Here is an 18,205-nt window from a genome sequence, read left to right on the forward strand (position 1 = left end):
GTTAGCTTGTCTGCTTAGATCTCTGTAGGAAGCAGTCTCAGGTGGCTGTCATCCAGCAGGGAGGTAATGGAAATAGTATCTGCACACACTGCTTTTAGCTAGAGGTCTACCATTTGTAAACATCCATACTAGAACCAGAGGGAGGTTTTGCCATTCCTCTGAACCCACCCCAGGGTCAGCTTTGCTATCCTCCTGGGTCTGATGAATTGAGGTCCTTTATGTGACCATGCTCCCACCAATAATTCACACTTGGGACTTCATGTTCTCCCTGCAAACTGCAGTTATAAATTAATGGTTTATAGTTGTACTGGCTGGTTTTGTGTCAACTTACCACAAACTGGAGTTATCAGAGAGAAAGGAGTCTCAGTTGAGAAAATGCCTCCATAAAATCCAGCTATAAGGAATTTTCTCAATTAGTGAACAAGCTAGTGGATTTCATTGCACTAGGTATCTGTCTTGCCCTAGAAATGCACCTCACCCGAGTCTAGTGCTTTCTCCACCCCCACACATCCTGATCCATCCTGTTCCCAACCCTACTCAGCCTACTCTACCCTTGAACTCTATCCTATTTCCCTTCCCGAAGAGATTCTTGCATCTCCCCTTAGCCTCTCTGGGTCTGTGGATTGTAGCATGATTGTCTTTCATTTTAAAGCAAATATCCATTTATAAGTGATTACCTTGTTTATCTTTCTGGGACTTGGTTACCTCACTAAGGATGATTTTTTTTTTTTTTTTTTACTTATATCTATTTTCCTGCAAACTTCATGGTGTCATTGTTTTGAGAGCTAGAAAGTACTCTGATGTGTAAATGTACCACATTTTCTTCATCCATTCTTCAGTTGAGGGACATCTAGGTTGTTTCCAGTTTCTGGTTATTATTAATAAAGGTGTTGTAAATGTAGATGATGAAATGTCCTTGTGGTGAGTGGAAACATCCTTTGGTTATAGGACCAGGAGGGGTATTCCTGGGTCTTGAAGCAGAAAATTTCTAATAAATAAGTAGATTTCTAAAGTTGTTTGTACCAGTTTGCACCCCCACCAGCAATGAAACAGTGTCCCTGTGCTCTTTGTCCTTGTCAGCAAGAGCTGTTGCTTGAGGTTTTGACTTTAGCCATTGTGATAGATATAAGGTGGAATCTCAGAATCATTTTGATTAGCATTTCCCTGATGACTAAGAACATTGAACATTTCTTTAAATGCTTCTTGACCACTAGCGATTCCTCTGTGTAAAATTCTCTGTTTAGATCTGTACCACATTTTTAAATTGGATTATTTGGTTTGTTGAAAACTACTTTCTTGAATTCTTTATATAGTTTGGAAATTAGCCCTGTGTCTGATGTGGAATTGGTGAAGATCTTTTCCCATTCTGTGGGCTGCACTCCTGTCCTATTGACAGTGTTCTTTGTCTTACAGAAGCTTTTAAGTTTCATCAGATTTCATTTATTAATTGTTGATCTTAGTGCCTGTGCTTTCGGTGTTCTGTTCAGGAGGTGGTCCCCTGTGCCCATACAATCAATATTATTCCCCACTTTCTCTTCTGTCAGCACCAATGTGTTTGGCTGTGTGTTGAGCTCTTTGATACACTTGGACGTTAGTTTTTGTGCAGGGTGACAGGTATGAATCCAACTGCATTGTGCTATACACTGGCATCCAGATAGATCAACGCTATTTATTGGAGGCTTTCCCTTTTCCAATCTGCATTTCTGAGTCTTGTTGTTGTTGTTTTTGGAGGGTGATTTTTTTTTCAAAAGCCAGGTATGTATACATGTGTAGATTTATGTCTGTGTCTTTGATTTGATCTCATTTATCAAACTATCTGTTTTTGTGTGGTTTTCATTACTACAGCTTGAGATCAGGGATGGTGATACCACTGGAAGCTCTTTCATTGTATAAGATTGTTTTAGCTACCCTGTTTTTTGTTGTTGTTGTTTTGTTTTTTTGATTGTTTGTTTTTGTCTTTCCATATAAAGTTAAGAATTGCTCTTTCAAGGTCTGTAAAAAATAAAATGTTGAGATTTTGATGAGGATTTCACTGAATTCATAGATTGCTTTTGTTAGGATGGACATCTCTATTGTGTTGTTACTACCAGTTCATGAGCATGGGAGATCTTTCCATCATCTGAGATCTACCTCAATGTATTTTTCCAGAGCCTTGAAGTTCTTGCCATATAGATCTTCCATTTAACTTGATTAGAGTTACCTCAAGATATTTTATATTACTTGTGGCTATAGTTATGGGTGCTGTTTCCCTGATTTCTTTCTCAGCCTGTTTGTCATTTGTACATAGGATGACCAGTGACTTTTTTTTTTTTTAGTTATCTAGTTTCCAGCCACTTTACTGAATGTGATTAGTTCCCTGATAGAATTTTTGGGGGCTGCTTATCTATATTTTTATCATTGACTTACCTGTTCCTCTGACAGCTGTAACCTACATCTGAGCAGGCAAGTCTGTTCTAGTTGAGGCAGGATGGAGGGCACAGTGGATTGAGTTTGGGGACTGAATCTAGGGAGTGAACAGGAGGAGCAATCACCTGTTTTCCTGACTCGTGTGACCTGTACCTGAGTAGTGAACATTTGCCTACGTTGGGGCCTGTCCTTCTGACTCTCAAATTTTCTTAATTCCATTCAACTTGACAACTATAGGATCCTGGTCTATGTAGATAATTTTCCAAACAGTGAGTCATAAAGAAATTCAAACAAAGAGTAGTGAAGAATTATGATGCTCATTCTGACTCCACTTCTACATCCTGTGGTCTCTTTGTCCTATGTTTGGAGTCCTTTATATTTTTGCCTGCCAACCATGCAAACGTTCCTTTGGTTTTTTTTTTTTTTTTTTTTTTTTTTTTTTTTTTTTTTTTTTTTTTTTTGGTGCATTTCAGAATTATAGAGTATGTGGCTAAGAACTTCAAGCCAGGCTTCTGCACAGACATTATCCTAGATCTGGACTTGCATTGGTGCATCTTCCTTTGCTCTGCCCTCGGTCTCCATAGATGGCCCTCAGAGCAGACGCCTGTGCTCTGACCATCACCGGCAGCTCCCAGCCACCCTTCACTGCCACCCAGTTTCCGTTTTGCCTTCTGGGTTTTACATTTATTTGTTTTCTAGATTTTTATCTTTCATGTGGTGAGGGTGTGGAGGCTGTTGATGTTTCATTTGCTGCCTTATCCCTAGAAGCTGGATCGATGCCTGGGACAGAGCAGGTGCACAGTGCACATGCTATGAAGGAATGAAGGGAATGAATGAATAAACAGATTATTTGCATCCATTTGAGAGAACAATGCTCTAACATCCGTTACAACAAAAAATCCCCAAGAAAATGATTCAAAACAGAACAAAGGCTGACCTGAATAATCCATCTGAGTCCAAAATCTATTTGGATCGTGTCTATTTAAAAGGCCTGCAGTTTAGAAAGGATCCATGCTGGTTTTGAGATGTTACTCCTTGCTTAACTCTTCAGTGCAGGGAATGTCTACAAGACAGTTGTCACATCCCATGTGGTTTCATTCACCATTATCTCATCGCAACCTGCTTGTTTACCATGCAGACATGCTTTGTCCCTGTGGCTTTGAAGCAGACATAAGGGTGGGTCTGCATAAAGGTTGTAAAAGGCAGCAGTAGCCACGGGACAGTCTCTGTTAACAAGTAGGAAAAATAAACGATGCTAATTACAGCAGTCATCAAAGCTCATCGAAGACCCACTGAAGAGAGAGGGCAGAGGAAGAGACTACGACCAGCCCAGCCCAGCCCTGTGTCTCAGAGAACATCAGCAGTGGTGGGAAAGTCATAACATATCTGGAAGTAAGTAGGGGTGTAAAAAGAAAGACAGCTGCAACAAGCCTGAGCACTGGGTATCGCCCGGGAGGACATGGGAACACTTGTAGGAACTCTGAAGTCACAGCTCCCATGGGAAGGCATATGACATTTTAGGAATGGTGGAATTTGAAATTCTTGGCTGTATGGCTCATTCCTAATTTCCACTGAGGCAACTTCAGGGAAGTAATGACCAGCTACAGCCAGCACTTGTGCTGGCAAGAGGGTGGCTTGGGACTCTAGGCAGTGTTAATTGAGCCTCGATTGAGAGTAGCTGAAGACAATGTGTGGGCACTGATGAGTAACAGAGCAAACATGAGCAGTTACATTCAGGACACAGCCTGGAGAAGGGGAGGGATGACCACTAGTCATCTGATTTTTACAGTAGTTACAAGTTCCCTTACATTCAGGAAATGACGTTTTGTTTGGTTGTTTTCTGTAGTGGAATGACATTTCAAGAAATATTCCAATACTTCATGAGCATGAAAAACAAGCAAATTCTGGCTACCCTATTACCAGGATTACAAAATGAATGATATTGTTACTAAATTCCTCTTGTTAAGGTATAATTTAGAGTGAAATGGGAAATTCCAGATTGGTGTCAAGAATCCTTTGTCATGTACAAGAACTTACTATAACAGAGGAGCTCGGGACCCTGCTTTGTTCACTTAGTTGCTGGCATTCTCTAAGCTCAACCAGGAACCCAATGTTTGTAGCCTTCATCCGTCCCTTTTGTGTAAAGGAAGAGATGGGTGATTTCCCTTTTCTCTTTAGCAATCGTGGAGGAACAGTCATTGAGTATGCAACAGCAAGAAGGGTCAGCTGGGATGTGCTTGTTCCAAAATACAAGGGCTGCAGTTGTGAGTACGTGTGTGTGTGTGTGTGTGTGTGTGTGTGTGTGTGTGTGTGTTAAGTATTGTAGTTTTAAAGTATTGACATATTTTGGAAGTGAAATGCCCACATACACTTACATGCTTAAATACATGGTCCCTACTTTGTTGTCCTGTTTTAGAAGTTTTTAAAACCCTTGGGAGGTAAAGCCTTCCTATAAGAAATGGGGAAAGGTTATGGTTGTATGAGCTGATCACACTTTCTGCAGAGATAACCAATATAGATTGCGATGTGACCGGCTAGCCCCTGATCATGCTGTTGTGCCTTTCCCACCATTGTAGACTATCTTGTCCTGGAACTATAAACCAAAGCAAACCTTTCCTTACTTAAACTGCCTCTTGTCGAGCATTTGGTCACAACAGTGAGAGAGCAAATGATTTAAGAACTGAGTGACATTGTTGATTGCCTTCCCCAAGCTCACAGACAGATATCAGGACTGTGAGAGAAAATTTCTATTTGAGAATTTAAGAGTGATGATTAGCAAGACTTGCTCATACTAGATCCCAGAGCATTTGTTCCCATTCGTGTTGCTACATGTTAGTGGTATGTGTCGTATCCTCCTCAGCCTGTGAAGCTCCACGGGGACAGGCGAGGGGCTCCTCAGTATCACTCCATTGAGCTCAGTGCTCAGATCAGTGCTCAGCATCTGAGAGTCTTCATAAATCCAGGGTCATCGAGTACAGCATCATGCACATGAACTACACACTGAAGGAACATGAAGCATCATTTCAGCTAGACAATAACCCAGAAGGACATTCGGCAGACAGGCTAAAATTGGAACCCCCTGAACCTCTAGAGCAAGTGAGGCAAATAGAATCTGGTTGGAAAGGCATCTACTACAGTGTCTGGTATGCGGGCGACTCTGGGACAGTCAGAAGCAGGACTTTCCTGCCCCTGTCAATGTTCTAAAGAAAGTCCATGAGTGGGCTGCCTCTAAATACCTCATGTTGCCCCTCTGCTGCAACCCTTAGCACTAAGGAATCATTGTCAGTCTCAGGCATAAACACCAGGGTGCAGTGCTCCCAAGACAAGAAAATATCCAAAGTTGGAGTGCCAAGGTCTGTACACCAAGTTATAGAATGTTGATGGTAGTACAGAACCAAGGTAACCACAGCTCATGAGGAAAACCCAGAAATTAAGAAACAGAACTAGACCCATTCCCTAGTCTGTACAAAAGGCCTTAGGGAAGGCATCCCCTCAATCTACATAACTGTAGAAACATAAACATAAACCTCTATTCTTAGATGTACCCAGTGGAATAGAATCAAATACCCATAAATGAACCCACACACCTATGGTCACTTGGTCTTAGACAAAGGAACTAAAACTATTCAGCAGGAAAAAAAAAGACAGCATTTTCAACAAATGGTGCTGGTTCAGCTGGAGGTCAGCATGCAGAAGAATGCAAATAGATCCATTCTTCTCGCCTTGTACAAAGCTCAAGCCCAACTACTCTTAAGGTGAAGCCCTGACATCAGAGAAGGTGATTAGCTTTGGAGCCACAGTAAAGTGCTCCATCAGCCAGGACTTGACGACTCCATGACAGCGCTTACTTTCCAACACCTCAAAAAGGTGACCTAATTGGTCTGACTCTCTCGAATGAAACACAGTTACATCGTCATGTTGGCAACACCCCTGCTGTCACTTTCCTTAATGCCACCCTTACAGTCAGTCTGGCTATTGAGTCTGTGCTCTTGGTATGAAGCTGGGCACAGCAGGAAAGATGGACGTATCTCTGTTCTGACTTGACTGTTTCATTAAGTGGGTCTCATGAGACCTATGAGCACTCTGCTCCTTCAAGGCAAAAGCCCCACGCTACCCTTCATCCCTGCCATCCGTAGCTTAGCCTCATGTGGGATTGTTCCACTTTCTCTATGCATTTCAGTGTCCGAATGGCTTTAGGTTTACAAAAACTCCATGTAAACACGGTTCACTGGGTTTTTCTCTGATGGAAATATTCTGGGAGCTGAGCCAGGCAGGGGCCACGTGTCATTCTGAGAGCTCTGTGGTACTCCACTCTGCCCTTAGTTATTCATCCCGTACGGACTTACTCAAACTATATGCAGTTAAAATAGATGTTCAGTTGCTGATCCATCATCTACCACCAACCCACCAAGACTACATGAGAAGCTGCCTCATCTCACCTTCCCCTTCCCTCGTTTTTTCTACTTATTTTCATTGTTGGACCTTCCAGGGTGCTGCTAATACTGTACATTAGTGATGAATGTCCTTCTTTAACACACAAAGGGGGGGTTGTTTCATCTTTTCTATCTCATGAGGCCTCTCAGACATCTTTGGAGATAAATATTATGTCATTCCCTTCCTACCTGTTGGTTGGTTTCCTGAGTCCACAATGGATACTTCTTCCCAGAAGAAGGATGACAATTTTGCTAAAGAGCTTTACACTGTCTGTTTATCATCAGCAATTCAGAGCTGGGTCTTCTGAATGACGGACAATGGAGAGCCAGCGCTTCCCGAACCAGGAGGCTGCGGCAACCACAGAGCTGCCAGCACATGCCACAAATAAGCTTATTGGCTTTGAGAACAGTGGTGCTGTGAATCTACCAAAATCCAGAAGGCAGGGAGCAGAGGGGCGGAAGTGCTTCATCTGGTGCGTGTCACCGAATTCCATCAGCATCACCCCATGTAATAACCACTGCAGCGTCAACCTTTAGACTCTGTGGTGAGATGATCCATCATTTCCAGAAGGTGTGGCGTGCCCTGTGACTTTTTTTTGTACAGTTTTGTTTTATGGATTTCAATGTCATGAGATATATAAGACTACAATTCTAACTCTCTTGTTCCTAAAGTTTTAAATTAAAGTATGTACCTATATATAATACAAACGATTTCTGGAATTCCTTTAGTTTGGGGTATAAATTATCTAATTACTTTCATGGGACCATTTTTATTGCTAACATAGTTTTTCATACCCAGTCCACCTTCAAAACTGAGGATTTCCTTTATTCTAATATCCAAAAACCTAGACATCAGTTAATTAATTTTGTTGTGATGCTTAGCAGAACCCACACATACTCATCCACACACATAAATACACAGAAAACAACAGGTGCACATGCAAACACACATGTGAACTCACAGACACATACACATGCACTCACAGACACATGTGCAGAGACTAAACATAAACACACACGTAAGCTGGGATTTGGTGGGCTGTGTGTTCTCATAGCATCAGCATCCTGGAAAACTCAATGTTTATTACATACAGTTGGATGAAGGGGTGGGTATTTTGACTCTAGGGGGTCTCTAGAAGGGCACAGTCTTAGGATCAGGGAAAAGGACACTGTGGTTGATACCTGATGAACCCATTGTCAGCACCTATACTGGACCAGGTAAAGGCCTTGCCATCCACATGGGTCTGAGGTGTTAGGGCCCTTGACATGACCATGCTCCTGTCAAAAACATCCTTGGGATGCCCTACAATGCTACTTCTGGTCTTGATGCTCTCAATTCAATCTGCAGAACTCACATGGTGGAAGAAAAGAGCAAAGCCTTCTAAGTTGTCCTCTGAGCTCCACATGCATGCCACGGCACACATGTGCACACACACACACACACACACACACACACACACACACACACACACAGTATTACAGGTAAACATCTTCCTGGATAAATCCTCATAGATACACCCAGAGGTGATTCTGCTGTGATTCCAACAGGGAGATTAGCCACCACACTCTTTGGTCTAGTCAACTTCTCTTAGTATTTTTCCTGTGACAGTTATCCTTGGATATTCGATGATTTATTTGTTTTGTAAAATGAAACTTAAAGAAGGAAATCATAATAAGAAAGGTATTGAGTGTGTATTTTCTGAAAATTGTCAGAAAGAAACAACAACAAAAAAAATGAGATCAAACTTGTCAGCATTTTTTTATTGATGTCATAATTTCGCAAAGAATTCCTTTCTATAAATGAAATTACTTGGCTGGGATATTGCTCCAAATATGCTGACACTGCACCCCAGTGACTGCCAACTGATGCTGTAATGGTGTTGCTGGGATACACTCTGGCATCAGGACAGATGCACAGCACTGTGCTTTAGACCTGATGAGCTAGACGTAAGCACAAGGGAAACCCCAGAACCAACATGTGGAGAGGTGAAATATCAGCAGCAGAGGGCCCTTGCCCAGTTCCTATCTCTGTTCGACTTCTATGCAGTTATAGGCGGGCCTGCTCAATGCCAAACCTTCTGGACTGCATCAGAAATGTACTCTCCCCACCTCCAAACCTTGTTGAAGAGCAGGGAGCACATTGTTTCAATTGGAATCAGGGAAACTGGGATGAGGGAGGGACTTTAATGTTTATTTAATACTCTGTTGCCATCTCAGATGAGCTAGCCCTGTTCACTGAAGACACCCGGCTTGCTCAAAGGCTTGCTCGTAGGAAACACTGGCGAGTCTGAACCTAGTCAAGAGTACAACGCTGTTAGCCATCATGCTCTTCCAGCCTTCTTCACTTACCGGTATTTTTCCTGTGATAGTCATTGAACAGAGCAGTGCTCAGTGTAGGCTGTGGCTCATGGGTGCACCCGAGACTTCTCAGACACACAGTGAGGAAAGGAACCATGCACAATGACAGCAGTGGGAAATACAGACAGACAGAAGGCAAACCACTCTTCGATCTGATCTGGAGCACCCATCTCTGCTACTTCTGGCTGGTCAGATGACAATCTCTTTCTATGCTGTTCTGATCAGTTCTTAACTGTCTATGGAGAACTTGAGTTGACTTACCACAAGAGGGCTGACAGTGTACAGGGTAAAGCATTTTTCTACTCTCCCCTCTGGACCAGCAAGTGGGAGCCATTGGTTGTTGTTGTTTGGTCTTGTTTTGTTTTCAGCACAGAGTTAGGAACCAATCAGGGGAGGCAGGCTTACTGTAGAGCACAGTGGCGTCCCCTGATGAGAGTTCGGCCTCTGTGCACAGGCTCTGTATTGTTTTCTGTAGCACGTTTGTTCTCTTGGTCAACAAAAATCTATAGGGCACTGACCCTGGCCCATGTCTGCAACTGCACAGCCCACACTGTGTGTAGGGCTGAGAGCACAGTCCTCCTTCTGCTCTCTGCCCAGGGAGCCAACAGCTGCAAGGTAGAAAGAGACACAATCCCACTGAACTCCAATTCTAGGGAAAGCTGGCAGCGTTGACAACTGTGTTAGGGATAACCAGGGCAGGTGGCATGTAAGTTTGGCACAATGGAGCTGTCAGTCTGGGAGAAAAGGTATAATTAGCCGGGGGTGGGGGGACAGAAAATATAAGGGAAGTGGAAAGTGGAGCAAGGACATTCGTACAGAACGGAGTTGGGGACAGAAGAAAGTGCATCAGATGTGTAGAGCCAAGGGAAGGCAGGATTCTTAGTGACTGGGCAGGCAGAGCCCCATGTCTGCTTGACTGACAGTCTGCATCTGCCCTCCCATCATTCTCTGGCATTCACATTAGCGTGGAGTCTAAGACTGTCACTAGGGCCCATTCTCTTGAAGGTCAAGAATGTCACCAGGGCATATTCATTCGCCTCCCTGGCTCTCTACCAGTCTGCCTCTGACTGGTCTGAAACAAACAAAACAAGAACACAAATCAATTTCTGTTTGCCTCCCAAATATAGTGTAAAATCCCCAGGACAGGGCTACCGCCTTTGTGGCATCCTTAGTCACACACAAATTTGTGTGCCATAAAGTAAACAGGACCGGGCGTCTTTTGGCAGCTGGTCCACATAGCAGCCTGGAAGCCCTGTTGATGGTAAATTCAAATGAAACTTGCCAAACATTCTGGGCCATGAGCTCATCTGAAAGAAATCCAGACTGAGAAATGGTGACGAAGAGAACAGCAGCTGTTCCTTGACCACAGGTCAAGACCTCCTCCCATCCCAAGGTCATGGGTGCCGCCACCCTAACCATAAGAGATTCATTTCATTAGGAATGCTTATGTTGGGCGACCACTGCTGGGACCTGAAGACCACACCAACCCTCGAATGACATGGATAACACAGAAGTAGATGGTTTTCCATTAGGACCAAGACACAAGGGCAGTGGGCATATGGTTTATAAACTTTAATACATCATGGCTCCTGCGATTCTAACTACTTAAGACAGCAGTGGACCTGCGTCTTACATGGCAGCCCACTGCTGTGTTCACTCTGAGGAACTTTGACTGGCCATTCTGGTGATCAGACAACTACCCATAACTGCACAGCGCCTTCAAATTGGACCCCAAATGTGACCTATGCTTCCAGTCCCAATTCATGGAGAATAAACATCAGTGGGCATGTTACCCTCTCCAGAGTACTGTGTGCTGACCATCAGGTGGTCCACATCCCATTTTTTTCCAACAAAACACTCATTAAACATCTCCCTCACACACGGGAGGCCATGACACACAACAAGAAGGACTTCACAGCTCCATCAGAAACACTTGGTATTTTGGAGAAGAGCCTCAGGTGCGGCAGGGTGTATGTTGTGATAGGTGGACATGTCCGTTCACAGTGATGTGTCAACTGGCTGCTGTGCGTTTATGAAATTAAAATAAACTTCTTAGCTGCATAAAATAAAAAGTAAAAATTCCATTTAAAGAGTCTCAGACTTAAAGGAGGACATAATGGAAGAAGCAAATCAGTATTTTAAAATACCAAGGGCTTTGCAAATACTCAGTATTTAAAAAATAATATTTATGACCAAATAAGATTCAAAACAAAAAAAATAATAAAACATGTAATAAGTGAATGTTTAAATACATGTAGAAAATGACTTGTAAAATAATCAAGTCCCTGGTTAAAGACAAGTTTTTAATAATCCCTATACTAATAATCCCAGCCACTCAATCCTACCAGATTTTAAAATTAAACATGTTTTACATATACCTACTTGATACCTGAGTCTGTGTTTAAAGTGTTTCCTTCTTCACACAGGTGTCTGAGAAAGAATTTACAGAGTCCTGTCAAACTCCAAATCTCTATGAGGAACGGGGAGTCAGGGAGAAGAATTACAAATCACAGGAGGCCGGACTCGGACTCGGGGGTGATGCTGGTCTCAACCTGCTGTTACAACAGGAAATGCAGATCCTCCCTGTGGTGAGTCCTGGCTGGAGCAACCTGAAATGCATTAAAACACCCTGACAAATCAGAAGCCTGGATTTCCAGCTGTCCTGACATTGATGGGAACAGTACCTGAATGGTTGTCACAGCACCAGCCCAGAGCCCTCTTTAACCACCTCGGGCAACTTCGGCAACTGTCGGTACCAGGGGACTGTCAGTCGGCTTCATGGAAAGGTGGGGCTATGTGTATTGTGTTTGTGTGTTCATGCAGCAATATAATGCCTGTATATATGCTAAGTGGATGTGTGAATTTGTATACGTGTGGGTATATGTATATATATGTATGTATATATATTTGTCTATATTGGTGTATTACTTTACCTGTCTGTGAGTCTTAGAATGGGTGTGACTGCAGGGTAAGAATACATATATATTACAGACATAATATTATATATTACATAATATGTGTGTATATATACATTAATATATATGCATACGTATGTACATACATATTGCTATGTTTGGGGTATATGAACTTGTAAGGGAGTCTTTGCATGTGTGTACACATTTACCTGTGTGTGAGTTAGTTATGGGGGTGTGTGCACAGGTGTGAGCTCCTGTTCTACCTTAATCTCAGGACTTGAAATTAAGAGAATCCATGTCTGCATCATCCAACTATCTTGAAATCCTATGGATATTTTTGTTTCAATTTAGGTTTGGATGAAGGTTGGATGAGGAGATGTTAAGAACTCACAGAGCGAGTCCAGAGAGAGTGCTTTATAAATTCTGCTGAGCCACACCCTGCAGTAGCATCCCGAGAGAAGACTGTTTGCTCTTTACACCAGGTCTTGATATAAGGCTGGGCTGTATCTAGAGTCCATTCGTTGATCTGCTGGAACGGATTGGAAGCACAAGACACACAAGTCCTCAGAGCACTGTCCCGTGGTCTTGTCTGGGTCGAGCAAAGCTCAGCAAGTTTCTGCAAGCCCTCGCCAGGTTAGAAGATAAGTCTAGTGGAGTAGCCCTAAAGGCTCTGACTCGAGAGGTCAGGCTCGTGCACCCCCAGGATTCACTTCTTTGGTGGGGTGCACCTGAAGTCCTGTACTCCACCGGGACCCTTGTAGGATTAAAGATGACAGAGCAGATGTGGAGAGGGTGCTGACGCAGAAGGGCTGTTCTGCTTGCCTAATCAGGAGCTGTGCTCCTGTTCTCTGGATGTGATGCCTCTCTTCTGGCCTGTTCTCTCAGATGTGAGATAACCTCAGTCCCCCAGGAAGCATAACAACCCTAGAGAAGTACTCCAGGTCAGAAGGGTCTGGCCTTTGTTTCTGCTTCATCTTTTACGGGGCAGAGTCATTACTCCCCTCTGAAACTTCTGCTCCTCACATTCCCTTGGCCCATTAGCATGGGTATTGTAGAAGTAACCTGAGGTTCACAGGCAAAATAAACACCAGCTATCAGAGGGACCGACCATGCCCCACCTGCAGCTGAAAGCACCGTGGTTCTCACCGGTCAAGTAGAGAACAGCTAGAGAGCAAAACAACAGAATCTCCTTGGAATTTGCATCAGGGGCACTCTGCGGAGAGTGCAAGCTCTTCTGTACACCTTTATTCCCTCAGCCCACCCACATGTCTCTAAAATTACCTTCAGCAATTTTAGTGATTTATTGGTAAGTAAGGTTAATGGTAGGCCATTTTCAGTGGCCATGGGGTATTATAAAAATGCATTTGCTATGAATTCAGGCTGACCACAGGAGGTAGCACAGACTTGTGCTGGTTTGTTCAAAGGCATATTTTAACGGACTTGAAACTTCATCTCAGATTGTGCTCTGCCTAATTCGAGCTTTTTAGTGCTTGTGCGTTTATCTGCAAAGTTACTTCCAGTCGGGTCTTTTCGGTGTCACACAGTATGGCAAGTTTGTTTCTCTGGGCCAGAAGCAGGGCCATGCCCAAATTCTCCTTATCTACCCCAGTCCTACTGCTGAGAGACAGGTTTAGAAGAAATGGGGGCTGCGGGTTGCTTCACTGTCATCTTAGCCGAGACACTTAGATGAGCCGAGCAGATCAACTGATGTCCAGTAAAACTGACTTTGGGCAAACCACATGACCATCTTTTATTTGAAAAGGTCATATGAGGGGAAATTCTGGCTGAGAAAGGGCAAACGTCAGGAGCAGCTCACTGTGGCGGAAGCCACACCTCAACCCCACAGACAGGGTGTCATTTTCAGGTGCCAACTCAATTGTCTGAGTCAAATAGTGAATCGGCATGTGTCAGCCAAAAGTGCACAGTCTTTATTATTCTCTGCACTGTTCATTTTTATCAACTGAAGAACAGTGAGTTTTTCTGCAATAAAGCCACCTTAAGATGAAGGGTTTCTTCTGCCTCACACCGCAAGCTTATCCCATCATGGAGGGGACGTCACAGCACCACATGGCACACAAGGTCAGGAAAGCAGGAAGTGATGAGGCTTTTGCTCAGCTTCCTGCTGCATTTTATTCAGTCCAGGGAGTGGTGCCAACCACAGTGAGTAGGTCTTCCATATAATTAGCCTAACCAAGAGTTTCTCATAGGCATGAGATATGCCATTTCCTACAGCTGGTCAAGTGGACAAGTCTGAGATTAATCTCAGATGCACAGAAAGAAGACCAATGAGAAGGGGGTGAGAGGAAGGAAGGAAGGGAGGGAGGGTGGGAGGAAGGAAGAAAGGAAAGAAGGGAGGAGAAATGAAAAATGAAACAAAGGAAGAAATAGAACATACAAACAAAGATGGAAAAGCACAGAAGACCAAGATGAGAAAGACCCAGCCAGTAGGGAATAACGTGATGGCCTTTGGTCCTGTCCATCAGCGAAAGCCAGTGGCCCCAGTTCCAACTTCCATGAAAGCATCCACTGGATACAGCCAGGCTCAGGAACTGCCTGTCCACCTTTATGAATTTAGCTAACTAGTGAATTCGTGTGCAAGAGTTCTTTATCAACTTGCTGGGTGCCATGGATCGAAACTTTGCGTTCCTCCTCCTTAACAATGACAGCACCTAATGGAGGAAACCCACAGATGGAAAGCATGCCCTCTAGGCTGCACCCATACCAAACTCCCTTACTCCAGGACTAAGAAGTTCAATCTTGAGTGGATGCACTTCCGGCGGTGTCGACTTGGACAGCTAAAGGAAGATGGCTCAAAGTCAGAGTGGTGGCCATGGTCGTGGGGGTGGCAAGAAGGATGACAAGGACAAGAAGAAGAAATACGAACCTCCTGTCCCAACTTGAGTAGGGAAAAAGAAGAAGAAAACGAAGGGACCAGATGCTGCCAGCAAACTGCCACACCTCACACCCAGTGCCGCCTGAAATTATTAAAGCTAGAGAGAATTAAAGACTATCTTCTTATGGAGGAAGAATTCATTAGAAATCAGGAGCAGATGAAACCATTAGAAGAAAAGCAAGAGGAGGAAAGGTCAAAAGTGGATGATCTCAGGGGGACCCCCATGTCTGTAGGAACCCTGGAAGAGATCATTGATGATAATCATGCCATTGTGTCCACATCTGTGGGCTCAGAACACTACGTTAGCATCCTGTCATTTGTAGACAAGGACCTGCTGGAACCAGGCTGTTCAGTCCTGATCAACCACAAGGTACATGCTGTGATACGGGTGCTAATGGATGACATGGATCCCCTGGTCACAGTGATGAAAGTGGAAAAGGCCCCCCCAGGAAACCTATGCAGATATTGGGGGACTGGACAACCAGATCCAGGAAATTAAGGAGTCTGTGGAGCTTCCTCTTACCCATCCTGAGTATTATGAAGAGATGGGGATAAAGCCCCCTAAGGGGGTCATTCTCTATGGTCCTCCAGGAACAGGTAAAACTCTATTGGCCAAAGCAGTAGCGAACCAAACTTCGGCAACTTTCTTGCGTGTAGTTGGCTCAGAGCTTATTCAGATGTACCTAGACGACGGGCCGAAACTTGTTCGGGAGCTCTTCCGGGTCGCTGAAGAGCATGCACCGTCCATTGTGTTCATTGATGAAATTGACGCCATTGGGACCAAAAGATATGATTCAAACTCTGGAGGTGAGAGGGAGATTCAGCGAACGATGTTGGAGCTGTTGAACCAGTTGGATGGATTTGATTCCAGGGGAGATGTAAAAGTCATCATGGCCACAAACCGGATAGAAACTTTGGATCCAGCACTTATCAGACCAGGCCGCATTGACAGAAAGATCGAGTTCCCCCTGCCTGATGAAAAGACCAAGAAGCGTATCTTCCAGATTCACACAAGCAGAATGACTCTGGCCGATGATGTAACCTTGGATGACTTGATCATGGCCAAGGATGACCTCTCTGGGGCTGACATCAAGGCAATCTGCACAGACTTCAAAAAATCTAAAGAGAATGTTCTTTATAAAAAACAAGAGGGCACCCCAGAGGGGCTGTATCTCTAGTGCCGCAGAGTCCGCAGAGTTGTCTTCAGGGAACTTAATGAGTTTCCCCCATCTGGCAGGATGGGAAGCTGCCCCAAGAAATTATTTTCCAGTTAAGTTTTGCTAGTAGAAAGCCTGTATCATGGAGGATGCCGTGTGGTCTGTCTCCATCTGTTGTGGTCATTGTCCCAATAAAGGACTGTCCTGGTTTGCTTTCTAAAAAAAAAAAAAAAAGTTCAATCTTGTATATAATTTACTCAATCTCTAGAAACAACTACAGCAGTCCAAGTACCTGAAGTTTTCAGAAAAGAATTCTAAGATAAAGTCCTGCAGGCTTTACCTGACTATGAGCCCGCCTTCCTTGAAGACAGGGTGAGGAGAGCTCTATTTAAAAAGGCAAGGGATTCTTAAGATCAAGTCTTAGATAGTTAGCACAATGTCAACTTGATGGAACTTGGAATCACCTCAGCAGGGAGCCTCTGCTAAGGAATAGTCTCCCCCATTGCCCTAATGGATGTGGGGAGACATACTCTGAATGCATGTGGAGTCGTCCCCCATAAGAGTGAAGGAAGGTTACTTTCTTTTGTTTGCTTGGCCTCTCCTCTTGCTGCTAAGTTAATTTGTCCTGTTGCTGTTACTGCGACCCCTTTGCTGGTATCAGAGCCAGTGTGTCCAGCCTTCTGATGTTGACTAAGGACAAGGGCATCTCCAAGAAGCTTCCGGGTCTTTGGTACTAAATTGGGACTACTAATAGATAATATTATACTATCTATTCTGTTCTTCTGTAGAACCCAAAAACAGTAAATTTCTTTGTGGATGCCAGAATATACTTCATACTGTTGCTCCTGAAACTTTTATACATAAAGTATGTCTATAAATTAGGCAAGATTTTATAAAGGAATAAAAAGAACAGGAAAAATATCACACACACACACACACACACATACCCACATGCAGACACATACACATACCCTTTTAAATTACTTAACTAGTATGGCTTGAAAGCAGTAGGGACCATGTCACTCAGCAATACCTACCTATCTGTACACTGAAGAAGTTGCGAACCCAGGAGTGGCTCAATTCACAGGCTAGATGCCTCTTCAGTCATGATCCTGTGCTAAAGGCCCGGAGGAGGGACTGGAGAGATGTTTGGTTTAGAGCTCCTGTTCTTCTTCCAGGGCATTCAGGTTCCATTCCCAGCATCTACATCCACTCCCAAGGCATCTTCCCACCCTCTTCTGGCTCCTGTAGGTACTGTGGTCACTTGAGTCACAGGCACATGAGCAGGCAAACCCCCACAGGCATACAATAGCACTAAAATCTTCCCCTCTAATCTGTAAAGACCTGATGGGTTTCTGAAGACCTTTGACATTCAGTCCATGTCCAATCTACAGAATGTCTGCAATGACATTAGCAGAAACAGTGGGAGGAGAGACAGATGCACTGACCTGCAATGACATTAGCAGAAACAGTGGCAGGAGAGACAGATGCACTGACCTGCAATGACATTAGCAGAAACAGTGGCAGGAGAGACAGATGCACTGACCTGCAAGCTATGCCGGCCATTCGGCCTTGCTTTTCCCTCAGACCTCCTTGTAACCCAGCTGCCGCCAGAAGGTGCCACCCACTCTAGGGAAGGGTCTTTCCCCCTCAGTTCACCCTTCCTGGACAAACCCTCACAGACTCACCCAGAAGCACATCTCTTAGTTGACTCCAGATCCAACCATGTTGTCAGTCAAGACTAACTGCCTGGCTAGGGGTGGCGGCTCATGGCTTTAATCTCAGCACTTGGGGGGTAAAGGCCGGCAGAGTTCTGTGAGTTTGAGGCCAGCTTGGTCTACATAGCAAGTTCCAGAACATCCAGGGCTATTCATGGAGACCCTGAAGGGGGAGGAGGATTAACAATTACAAAGTGGTAAGGCTCCTCATGGACCTTGTACACCAATAGGATCTTGTGACCCCAGTCTATCCGGACTAGCAGAGAGCTTCCAGAGAGGCTATTTGCCTTGTTGACTGGAGATTGTCCCAGAATGCTTTTGGCCT

At 44.1% G+C, this 18,205-nt stretch overlaps 1 pseudogene across 1 annotated transcript; it reads left to right on the forward strand.

The window, feature by feature from the left end:
• The first annotated feature begins 14,917 nt into the window (after positions 1 to 14,917).
• LOC308433517 (26S proteasome regulatory subunit 4-like) lies at positions 14,918 to 16,290 on the forward strand (annotated as a pseudogene). Its single transcript has one exon. The product of its transcript is annotated as a 26S proteasome regulatory subunit 4-like (transcript).
• Positions 16,291 to 18,205: the final 1,915 nt, after the last annotated feature.

This window comes from Micromys minutus (assembly GCF_963924665.1).
Source record: "Micromys minutus genome assembly, chromosome: 20".
Taxonomy (NCBI): Eukaryota; Metazoa; Chordata; class Mammalia; order Rodentia; family Muridae; genus Micromys; species Micromys minutus.